Here is an 11,952-nt window from a genome sequence, read left to right on the forward strand (position 1 = left end):
ATTCCAAAACCATGTAAAGACACTACGAAGAAAGAAAACTATAGGCCAATATCCCTGATGAACTTAGATGCTAAAATTCTAAACAAAATATTAGCAAATTGGATTTAGCAATACATGAAAAAATTCATACATCCTGATCAAGTGAGATTTATTCTGGGCAGGCAAGGCTGGTATAATAGTCACAAATGAATCAATGTGATTCATCACATAAACAAAAGGTAGGATAAAAATCACATGACTATATCAATAGATGCAGAAAAAGCATTTGATAACATCCAGCACTCATTTATGATCAAAATTCTCAGCAAAGTGGGAATAAAGGAACATATCTGAACATGATAAAGGCCATCTATGACAAACCCACAGCCAACATCATACTTAATGTGCAAAAATTAAAAGCAATCCCCTTAAAATCAAGAACAAGGCAGGGGTGCCCCCTTTCACCACTCTTATTCAACATGGTTCAGGAAGTCCTAGCCACAGCAATCAGACAAGAAGAAATAAAAGACATCCAAATTGGAAAAGAAGAAGTCAAACTATCATTATTTGCTGATGACATGATACTGTACATAGAAAAACATAAAGTCTCAGTCAAAAAACTAATGGACCTGATAAATGAATTCAGCAAGATGGCAGTATAGAATATCAATATTCAGAAATCAGTGGCATTTTTATACACCATGAATAAACTGTCTAAAAGGGAAATTAAGGAAACAATTCCCTTCACTATTGCAACAACAACAAAAAAATAAGAAACCTAGGAGTAAATTTAACCAAGAGGGTGGCAGACTTGTACTCAGAAAATTATAAAACATTGATAAAAGAAATCAAGGAAGATATATACAAGTGGAAGCATATACCATGTTCGTGGATAGGAAGAATAAACATCATTAAAATGTCTATATTAAGGCCCTGGCCAGTTGGCTCAGTGGTAGAGCATCGGCCTGGCGTGTGGGGGACCCGAGTTTGATTCCCGGCGAGGGCACATAGGAGAAGCGCCCATTTGCTTCTGCACCCACCACCCCTCCTTCCTCTCTGTCTCTCTCTTCCCCTCCCGCAGCCAAGGCTCCATTGGAGCAAAGATGGCCCGGGCGCTGGGGATGGCTCCTTGGCCTCTGCCCCAGGCGCTAGAGTGGCTCTGGTCACGGCAGAGCGACGCCCCGGAGGGGCAGAGCATCGCCCCCTGGTGGGCAGAGCGTTGCCCCTGGTGGGCGTGCCGGGTGGATCCCGGTCGGGCACATGTGGGAGTCTGTCTGACTGTCTCTCCCCGTTTCCAGCTTCAGAAAAATAAAAAAAAAATGTCTATATCACACAAATCAATCTATAAATTCAATGTAATTCCTATTAAAATACCAATGGCATACTTCAAAGACATAGAACAGATATTCCAAAAATTTATATGGAACCAAGAAAGAACAAGAAAAGCCTCACCAATCTTGAAATGAAGAATAAAGTGGGAGGTATCACACTTCCTGATATCAACTTATACTACAAGGCCACAGTACTCAAAACAGCTTGGTACTGGCATAAGAACAAGCATACAGATCAATGGAACAGAACTGAGAACCCAGAAATAAGCCCACACCTTTATGGACAATTGATATTTGACAAAGGAGGTAAGAGCATACACTGGAGTAAAGATAGTTTCTTTAATAAATAGTGTTGGGAAAATTGGATAGGTACATACAAAAAAATGAAACTAGACCATTAATTTACACCAGGGGTCCCCAAACTTTTTACACAGGGGGCCAGTTCACTGTCCCTCAGACTGTTGGAGGGCCGTACTATAAAAAAAACTATGAACAAATCCCTATGCACACTGCACATATCTTATTTTAAAGTAAAAAAAAAAAAAAAAACGGGAACAAATACAATATTTAAAATAAAGAACAAGTAAATTTCAATCAACAAACTGACCAGTATTTCAATGGGAACTATGCTCCTCTCACTGACCACCAATGAAAGAGGTGCCCCTCCAGAAGTGCAGCGGGGGCCGGATAAATGGCCTCAGGGGGCCGCATGTGGCCCGCGGGCAGTAGTTTGGGGACCCCTGACTTACACCATTCACAAAAATAAACTCAAATGGACAGAAAACTTAAATGTAAATTGTAAAATCATAAACATCTTGGAAGAAAACATAGGCAGCAAACTCTCTGATATCTCTTGTAGCAATATTTTTGCTGATTCTTCTCCATGGCCAAGTGAAATAAAGGACAGGATAAACAAATTGGGAGTATAGCAAACTGAAAAGCTTTGCACAGCAAAAGACACCATGAACAAAATAAAAAGATAACCCACACAATGGGAGGACGTATTTGTTAATATGTCTGATAAGGGGTTAATAACCAAAATTTATAAAGAACTTCTAAAACTCAACACCAGGAAGGCAAATAATCCAATTAAAAGATGGGCAAGGCCCTGGGCTGTTGGCTCAGCAGTAGAGCGTCGACTGAGCGTGTGGAAGTCCTGGGTTTGATTACCAGACAGGGCACACAGGAGAAGCACCCATCTGCTTCTTTATCCTTCCCCCTCTCCTTCCTCTCTATCTGTCTCTTCCCTTCCTTCCTGCAACCAAGTCTCCACTGGAGCAAATCTGGCCCTCAGGTGCTGAGTTTGGCTCTGTGGTCTCTGCCTCAGGTGCTACAATGGCTCCAGCCACAATGGAGCAACTTCACAGATGGGCAAAGCATCATCCCCTAGTGGGCATGCTGGGTGGATCCCCATTAAGCTCATGCGGATGTGTGTCTGACTGCCTCCCCTCTTCTAACTTCGAGAAAATACCAAAAAAAAAAAAAATGGGCAAAAGAACTAAATAGGCATATGAAAAAATGTTCAAGGTCACTATTCATCAGAAAAATGCAAATTAAAACCACAATGAGATATCACTTCACACCAGTCAGAATGACGCTCATCAACAAAACAACACATCATAAGTGCTAGCGAGGATGTGGAGAAAAGGGAGCCCTCCTGCACTGCTGATGGGAATGCAGACTGGTGCAGCCACTGTGGAGAACTGTATTGGGGTTTCCTCAAGAAATTAAAAGTAGAACTGCCTTTTGACCCAGCTTTCCAGATTTAGGAATATATTCTAAGAATACCAAATCACTGATTCAAAAGAAGATATGCACCCCCATGTTTATGGCAGCATTGTTTACAATAGTGAAGATCTGGAAACAGCCCAAGTGTCCGTCAGTGGATGAGTGAATTAAAAAGCAATGGTATATATACACAATGGAATACTACACAGCCATGAAAAAGAAGAAAAACTTACCTTTTGTGACAGCATGGATGGACCTGGAGATTATTATGCTAAGTGAAATAAGCCAGTCGGAGAAACAAAAATATTATGTGATCTCACTTATATGTGGAGTATAATGAAGAATGTGAACTGAGGAACAAAATAGAGGCAGAGACGAGGTCACAGGGATCAGAGGGACAGTAGTCAGAGAGAAGGGGGATGAGGGGATGAGATCAGAGAAGGTACAAGGATTAGCAAAACTATATATACATAACACAAAGATACAGGTAACAGGACAGCAAATCCCAGAGGAAAGGGGGAGGAAGTTAGATGGAGGGGGGCAAAAGGGGTATAAAAAGGGACACAGGGCTGGGGGTGAGGGAGTTATATTCAGTGGGACACTTGAATCTGTGTAAACACAATAAATTAAAAATTAATAAAAATTTTAAAAAAGATTTAAACAGAGTGGAATATTAAATGAAAAACACAACTTATTAGGAGTCTAAATTAAAACAAATGTATTAAATGAATAAAAACTCATATTCAAGATAACAAAAAAAAAAAGATTTGTGACATCACAATGCTAGTATCTACCTTATTTTCCCATTTATAAGACACATCTTAATTTTGAGACCCAAAATTCGGGGGAAAAAATGTATTACATAAAGTTATTGAACTCAAGTTTTAGTCATCATAAAATTCATACAAATCCTCATCCATGTCAAAAGTCTCACCCATTAGCTTGTCCTCATCTGTGTCTGATGACGAATCAACTGTCTTCATATATTGCCTCGTCCTGAGCTCCATCTATGACATTTGAAATGCCACAACCACTGTGTAAAATGCATCCAGTTTTTAGACCCCAAATTTTTCAAAAAAGGGTGCGTCTGACACATGGGGAAATACGGTATATGCCTGCATGCTCCCCTATGTGGTGAGAGAAGGGCAAGGCAGGGCTCCCTTGACCACCACTCTCTTTTCTCCTCTCCAGGAGCTTAAGAGTGTGAAGCAAGAAGTTGGATGGAGTATCAGAGCTTATGCCTGGCACTCACCCTGAGCACCTACTGTTTTAACCAACCACTCAAGACCACTTGCCCTAACCCTTTCCGCTTTCCCACGCCCCAGTCCTGAAATCATTCAATTTCTATTCTATTCTGATTTCCACTTACCACCTCTTTCATATGGAAATTAGAACGCTTAAAAGGGTTGTCCTCATGAGGTACTCAAGTCCCTAAGCCAGAAAATATTTCTTTATAAATAATTAAGAATAACTCTGATTGCTACTTATTTAGTTCCTTTATAGCCCAGGCTCAGTGGGAAGCATTTGACATTTTCTCATTCAATTTCACAGCAATCCTACTGTCCCCAATTCTAAGGAAACAAGTTCAAAAGATTTGGTAACCTAATCAAGGCCTCAACAGTTTGCAAAGAATCAGAATCATACCCAGTTCTATTTGATTTTATTTTCAAGCATTTTATCATCACATTATTGCCTCTTACACAATACTTATTTTCCACCCCCAAATCTGTGAGATTGGCCATATTGTTCTTTCACCCTGTCATACCTCTCAATTCTCTTTCCCATCATTTTATCTGTTCGTTGATTTCTTCAACAATGCATGTTGGGCAGATAAAATATATTATGCTCACTTTATTAAAGATGGTGCTGCCCACATGGAAGCCTGTTGCCCAGGTGATGTTAATGTATGTTGGGGGCGGGCTGTGGGCAGGCAGGATCCTTGTAGCCTGGGTCTTGGTTTTAGGACTAAGCCTTTCCCACCCTTTTTGATGTGGGGTGGTACAATCCCATCATGCCCCAGTTAAGTGACTTTGTATTAGAGACTTCCTATTTTGTATATTGGACTAAAGGTTTTGATTTCTACACTATAAAATGGGGGCAGAATGGGAGCTTGCTCTCTTGGTTCCTGAGATTATCATTAGAGAGGAGAAAGCAGAGAGGAGAGCAGAGAGAGGCCACATGGAGGAGGCCAGGAGAAGCAGCCAAAATGGTGGAGTGTTGAGTGAGAAGTCAGTTTGTGCAGAGTTTGTGCAGGGAGAAGGAAGGAGATGGGGAACAGAGGTGAATAAAGTCTGGTGAGCTAGAAACCTTTGATTCTAGGAAACTAGGATAAGTCAGTAGTTTTGTGAGCACTGAATGTGAGTGGGTTTTGGAGCCCAGTGTGTATTTTTACTTGCCCACCGGGTGCAAGCTAGGATTAAAGATGATGGCCCACCAGTTTTTGGCTCTGTTGTTTCTTTACCGACTGTCCAAATCCAATGCAAACCTGCATTGGCCAGGTGGCTGTGACAGTGGCCCTGGCTAATGGCTTTACAATGTACATTAGGTAACTATTGCTAATGTACTTGTAAATGAGGTGTCTCTATATATACTAGAAAACATCAGTTGAGGCTTTAGCTAGAGAGAGAGACAGAGGAAGAGACAGGAAGGGAGAGAGATAAGAACCATCAACTCGTAGTTGTGTCACATTAGTTGTTCATGGCTTGCTTCTCATATGTGTCTTGAGTGGGGGGTTCTAGCCAAGCCAGTGACCCCTTTTTCAAGCCAGACACTTGGGCTCAAGCCAACAACCTTCGGATTCAAGCCAGCATACATGGAATCATGTTAACGATCCTATGCTCAAGCTGGTGACCTCGGAGTTTTGAACCTGAATTCGCAGTGTCCCAGGTCAGCACTCTGTCCACTGCACTACCAACACTCAGGCTGATTGAGGCTGTTCTAAGACTCAAACTGTGCTAGGGATGTATATGTGCACTACTTTATTTAATCATCAAAGCAACCTTGTGAAATGCATACTGCTGTTCTCCATTTTATAAAAAAAAAAGAAAGAAAAAAAAGAAAGAAAAAGAAAAAACCTTAACCTTTTTAAAGCTTAGCTCATTTTCCAAAACATAGTAGATGTCAGAAGGGGGGTAGAGTCCAAAGCCTATCCCATAGACAGAAAAGTTCAACTAGAACTATAGAGCACAATTCCCATTTATACTCGGCTGGTTATAAATAGAATCTAGAGAACCCACCTTGTTAGCATGACAGGCGAGTCAAGTCATCACAGAATTCTGCTAAACCTAACACACAGTAGTTGTAGGTACGTTCTGATCTTGATCCATTTGTCATAATAATGAAAGCTAAAATTTTATGAATGCTTCCAGTGGTTTCAGGCATGGTTCTATGGAACAAGTTACTTGTGTTCATTCATTTAATCTTCACAGTAATCCAATCAGATAGGTGATATTATTGTGCCTATTTGCAGGAGAAGGAACTGAGATTCAGAAAGATTAGGTAACTTGACTTAGGTCACACAACTAAAAATCCAGATAAAATAAGGAAAACCCGGTTATTATTTTTTTCCCCCTGAAATGCCAGGAGATGGATAAAAGAATTTTTTGTTTATTTACAAAGTCAAATCATTTGCGTAATTTTTGTGGGAATGATTGACGTTTCTTTTTTGGCTTTTTTTTTTTTGTATATATATATATATATATATATATATATATATATATATATATATATATATATATATATATATATGACACATGTTTGGTTTCTGGTTGATGACTTAAAGCAGTGGTAGTCAACCTGGTCCCTACCTCCCACTAGTGGGAGTTCCAGCTTTCATGGTGGGCGGTAACGGAGCAGCCAAAGTATAAATAAAAAGATTTAACTATAGTAAGTTGTTTTATAAAGATTTATTCTGCCAAACTTAGTGAAAATTCGACATAAAGTACTTGGTAAGTAATTATTATTTTATGCTTTAAGTTGCTGTAACTCTGCTTTATAAATTTTATAAAGTAAAGTTACCTCCCTACTTTATAAATCACCATTACTGTGGAACTGGTGGGTGGTTAGAAAATTTTACTACTAACAGAGATACAAAAGTGGGCAGTAGGTATAAAAAGGTTGACTACCCCTGACTTAAAGGGATAAAAATAGAAATTACAACTTAATGATCTAGAACTGAACTGTTAACAAGGTTTTTTTTGTATTTTTGCTGATGAACCTTTATATTACTTAAAGGCCATTTAGGTGCTATTTTTTTTTTTCTTTTTATAGAATGCTGGATTTGAACAGTGTGATTTTAAGGGAATGCACCAAAAATGCATATTCCTGCTGACAGTTACTTATTAATGCCACTTGTCCCATCTTAGATGCACAGAATAAGATCGCCTCTGTCAGCTATGTAAATATCTCCACACTGTAGCTGGTATACCATCATTGAAATAATAGACTTTTTGTTGTTCATTTGCTTGTACTTTAATATTTAAACAAAAGCTTCAATAATCAGACTTTGCCATAAGGTGGCAGTGTTATGCAATTTAAGAACTGAAAGTCTAAAAGAAATATTGTAAGCTTTTGTATTCATTTTTTTTTCAGGGAGCAGTTTGGAGAAAGAGGTTGAGTATTCCAGGAACTAGGGCAAGAGTGGTAAAATGGAAATGAAAGTTTCTTGGTTTGTGGAGTAAAACCTGCCGAAGTGGTGGTAGGGTAGCTGAAACCTAGGGCAGCAAAGGTTTAGAAGACATCAGTATTCAGTTTTAAATTGTTTCCTATTCAATGTTATGTGGAAATATGCCTAATTCCTCCCCAATAATTTAGTGGAAGTCACTTACTTAGCACACACGAGCCTGTATCTGTGGGTGGTCATTTCGGGGAGTGATAAGAGCTGAGGGACAAATGCACCATGTTGGGCGGAAGTGCTGAAAGGAGACAGCGGCTTCAGGAGTTGAACCCAGGGACTGGGAGCACTGAACGTAGTTTGGACTGATTCATGAACAGGTGTGTCAGACAATGTTCCAGTGACCATAATGTGCAATACATTCTTAAATATAAATCACTTTAAATATTCCTGAAAAACCTAGAAACTTTTTGGAAAAATAATAGTTGATGAAGCTTAGACCAAATCTTTATTTAAGACACTTAAAATCCTTACATTTGATATATATAGGCCACTTAGGTAAAAGATCTTCCTTAGTATTCAAGCTTCAGCAAATATCCAGAGAGATTCAAACTAGAACATCCTTTTTGTGTTAATAAAAAGTGATTTTACTCTAATTCCTTCAAAATGCTGACAATTAGAGAAAATTGGTGGGGAAAAACTATTCTTAAAAAGGGTTTTGAATACCCTTAGTAGTAATTAATGATATTTAAATTTTTTAGTTTCTTTTCATTTTATTATAGTAACAAAGAGTAAAATCAAGATAAATGTATTTTTAAATGAGCCAATAGAAGACTTAAAGGGTAAATAATGCAACTAGTAGAATAAAATAATTCAGAACATCTTTTCAAAATAACTTATCCTCACATTTATTCTTATTAAACAACTTAATGTAATTTAAACCCTGAATTTCCCCCCTTCAAATAGTCTTCCTTTTAAATTGCTAAGTATTATTATAATCTTACTTTTCTAGTCTCTTTGAATATCCCTGCTCCTGCCCCAGTCCTCTGGGACCGCCTCTTTCTCCAGAATACAATGGAGGTGTGAAATGGGGCCAATAACACAGCTACGGCCTCAGGAAAAAAATATATTCTTTTCTTTTTATTTGTATAAACTGTTACTAAACTTTAATCACTTAGTTATTGTCTTTCTGAAATGTCCCAAGTTTAAATCCCATTTCCAAAAAAAAAAAAAGGATAATGGCAGTCTTTCTCTTTCTCTACTTCAATCAAGAACTCATATTCTTGGAGAAAATGAGAAGGAAAGTTAGAAGCTCTTCAGAAGAACGTGATTCCTGGATGAACGCACACCCGAAAGTCTAACAGAGTTGATGACCTTGAGAATTCAGTTTACTTGGGGCTTATTAGGAAATATTCCAGATAGCAGGAAGCAAAGGTAAAGGAAGCACATTTTCAGAAACTGAATTTATGTCACTGGTATTTGAGGACAGTCTGCTGTGTTTGAACTTTGGAAAAGTCTATCTGTTTGGTAAGTAAATAAGATTTTATTTATGTAATAAATTCATTGCTTTTGAACTCTGCACACATGAGAACTTCTCAAAGTTGATCTGTAACAAGCCCATAGGAATTTGCTTAATCAAAAAATCTGTATTATCATAACACATACTATAAAGATTTCAGATATAATGTATATACAATATAAATATTTGTATTCTAAGTATATAAATAGAAAACATATTTTGTTATAGATAATATTTTGTAGACAAAACACTTGCGTGAATGTTCAAATATTTTCAAAATCTATTAGCAAACTTTAGTTTTCTTAACAATGCATCAACACAAAACTTGCAATAATAAAACTGTCCTTTCACAACCAACTCATTCATCCTTGAATCATTCTACTGAAGACCTCACTCAATATGTGATCTATTGCTAAGTAAAGCCTTAAATTTTAATTTCTAATTTTTTAAAAAACAAAATTGTGAACTGCCTGCTCTAAGTATATATTTAGTGAATTCTAAAGGAAAAGAATAGCATGACCAGTGATGTAGCTCAAGGTATTCTAGTAGGCTTCACTAATAATCTTACATTACTCTCAGTCCAGAAGATCTCTTGCCAAAAGCAAAAACAAACAAACAAAAACCTTTTGTGTCTGTCTCAGTACAGACTCAATAAACCCTAAATTATCTCAAAGGTCCCAGAATTGACCTAGCTTCCCAAGAATGAATTTGAGGATTGACCCATGACTACAATAGATTGTAGGTTCTCTCTTCCATCCATAGTATTTCCAATCCATCACTAAAGGGCCTCATCATTTCTTTGGATTTTCTATCTGTCACATCCTTCCTGCCTTGCGTCACCATCTCCTCAGCCTGAATTAATGCAGTAGCTTCTCATTTGGTATCTAGCTTCAGGCCTTATCCATATAGTCTACCCTTTGATGTATTCAAATTGCTCATTATTTTTATGTTTTATTCACATATATAGCATTATGTGCCTGCATTTTTTCTGAACATTATAAACATATTAATTCAATAAACCTGTGATGTAGATGATATTGTTACCTACAGCTGAGGACACTGAGGCTCAAGAGAAATTACATAATTTACCCAAGGTCACCCAGTAAGTAGTAGAGCTGGGATTTAAATGTAGACAGCCTAGCTCCAGAATCTGTGCTTTTAAGCATCATTCTATACTGCTTCTCTCAGTGTAATGAGTCACCTTCCTGCTACTCTGGCCTTACTGATCTTTTCTGTGAATTTCTTCAGCACATATAAACTATACCACTTTTGTACTTGATTTTTATCTAATTGTTTTATACGTATTGATTTGCATAACCCAACCTGGGTGTAAAATCATCAAGGAACAACAACCATGTCTTATCTGAGTTCTGTACTCAGAATGCCAACCACAAGGATATACCTAATAAATTGCCAAAGACTTGAACAAACCTCCAGGGTTTGAAATGCCTAGTGAGCCTTTATCACTTTTATTACAAGTTTTACCCCCCTGTTGTGGTTAAGACAGTATATGTTATTCCAGGAAACATTCACCATACTTAAAATGACTCATGAATCAAAGTTCAAAGTTGTTTTGAAACATTGGAAAACTGACTCAGGGAATATTTTAATTTATCAACTCAACTTCCTCAAAGTCTGACATTTTATAATTCCTCAGTGAAGTATTTTACAAAAAGGAAAATATAAAAATAAAATAAAATAAACTAATTAATTTTTGCTACTAACTTGCTGATTCAGATTCCGATATAGTTTTTTGTGATTTAGTATGTAATTTGGAGCGAAATGACTTGAATCTTAGTCCCAACTCTAAGTATTTACAAGTTACATAACTGTGAGGTTATTTAATTTCTCTCTTGGTCCTCTTGCTTCACCCCATCCCTGCTTTCTCATCTATAAATCAGCAATAATAGTTGCCGTACTTTCAAGATGGTTTTGAAAATCAAAAAAGTTAATGTGTCTGAAAGTACTTTTTAAATGCTAAAGCAATATACAAATATAGGTTTTATTATTATTCATAGTAGCAAACCTGAGAACAAGGAAATGCTAGTTTAGATTTTATATTAGCTCTATTTTTTTTCTTTTTCTTTAAGTAAGAGGAGGGGAAATGGAAAAACAGACTCCCATATGCTCCTTGACTAGGATCCACCACCCGCCATGCCCAACCTGGGGCTGATGCTTGAATCAACTGAGCTATTTTTACCGACTGAGGCTGATGCTAGGTCCAACTAAGCTATCCTCAGTGCATGGGGTCACACTCCAACCAATCAAGCTAGTGGCTGCAGAGGAGGAAGAGGGAAAGAAGGGGGAGAACATATTTATAGAGGAGGGAGAGAAGCAGATGGTTGCTTCTTCTGTGTGCTCTGGGGCTTGAACTGGGGATGTCCATATGCTGGGCCAACACTCTATCCACTGAGACAACTGGTCAGGGCCTAGATTAGCTCTTAATATGAACTGTGCAATCTAGATCAACGCATTTACTTCTCTAAACCTCACTCTCTCATTTTGTATTTTTTTTAACATTTTGTGATCTCATTATCTTAATTTCCTTCATATCCTTTTGGCAAATAACTAAAAATCTGAAACTAAAAAAAAAAATATCTGAATTGTTACTGAATTTTTTTAACCCAAATGATCACAGTGCCATTAAGTAAGTTATTTTATATCAGTGCTTTGTATTGTTACTTCGTAGTTCATAACTCTTTTGCATAAATAAGTTATTTGAATTACTCCTGTGTTCTGTACATATCAGTGGTGATAGATCAAATGCTATACTTATATTACCT

Source organism: Saccopteryx leptura, chromosome X (assembly GCF_036850995.1).
Source record: "Saccopteryx leptura isolate mSacLep1 chromosome X, mSacLep1_pri_phased_curated, whole genome shotgun sequence".
Taxonomy (NCBI): Eukaryota; Metazoa; Chordata; class Mammalia; order Chiroptera; family Emballonuridae; genus Saccopteryx; species Saccopteryx leptura.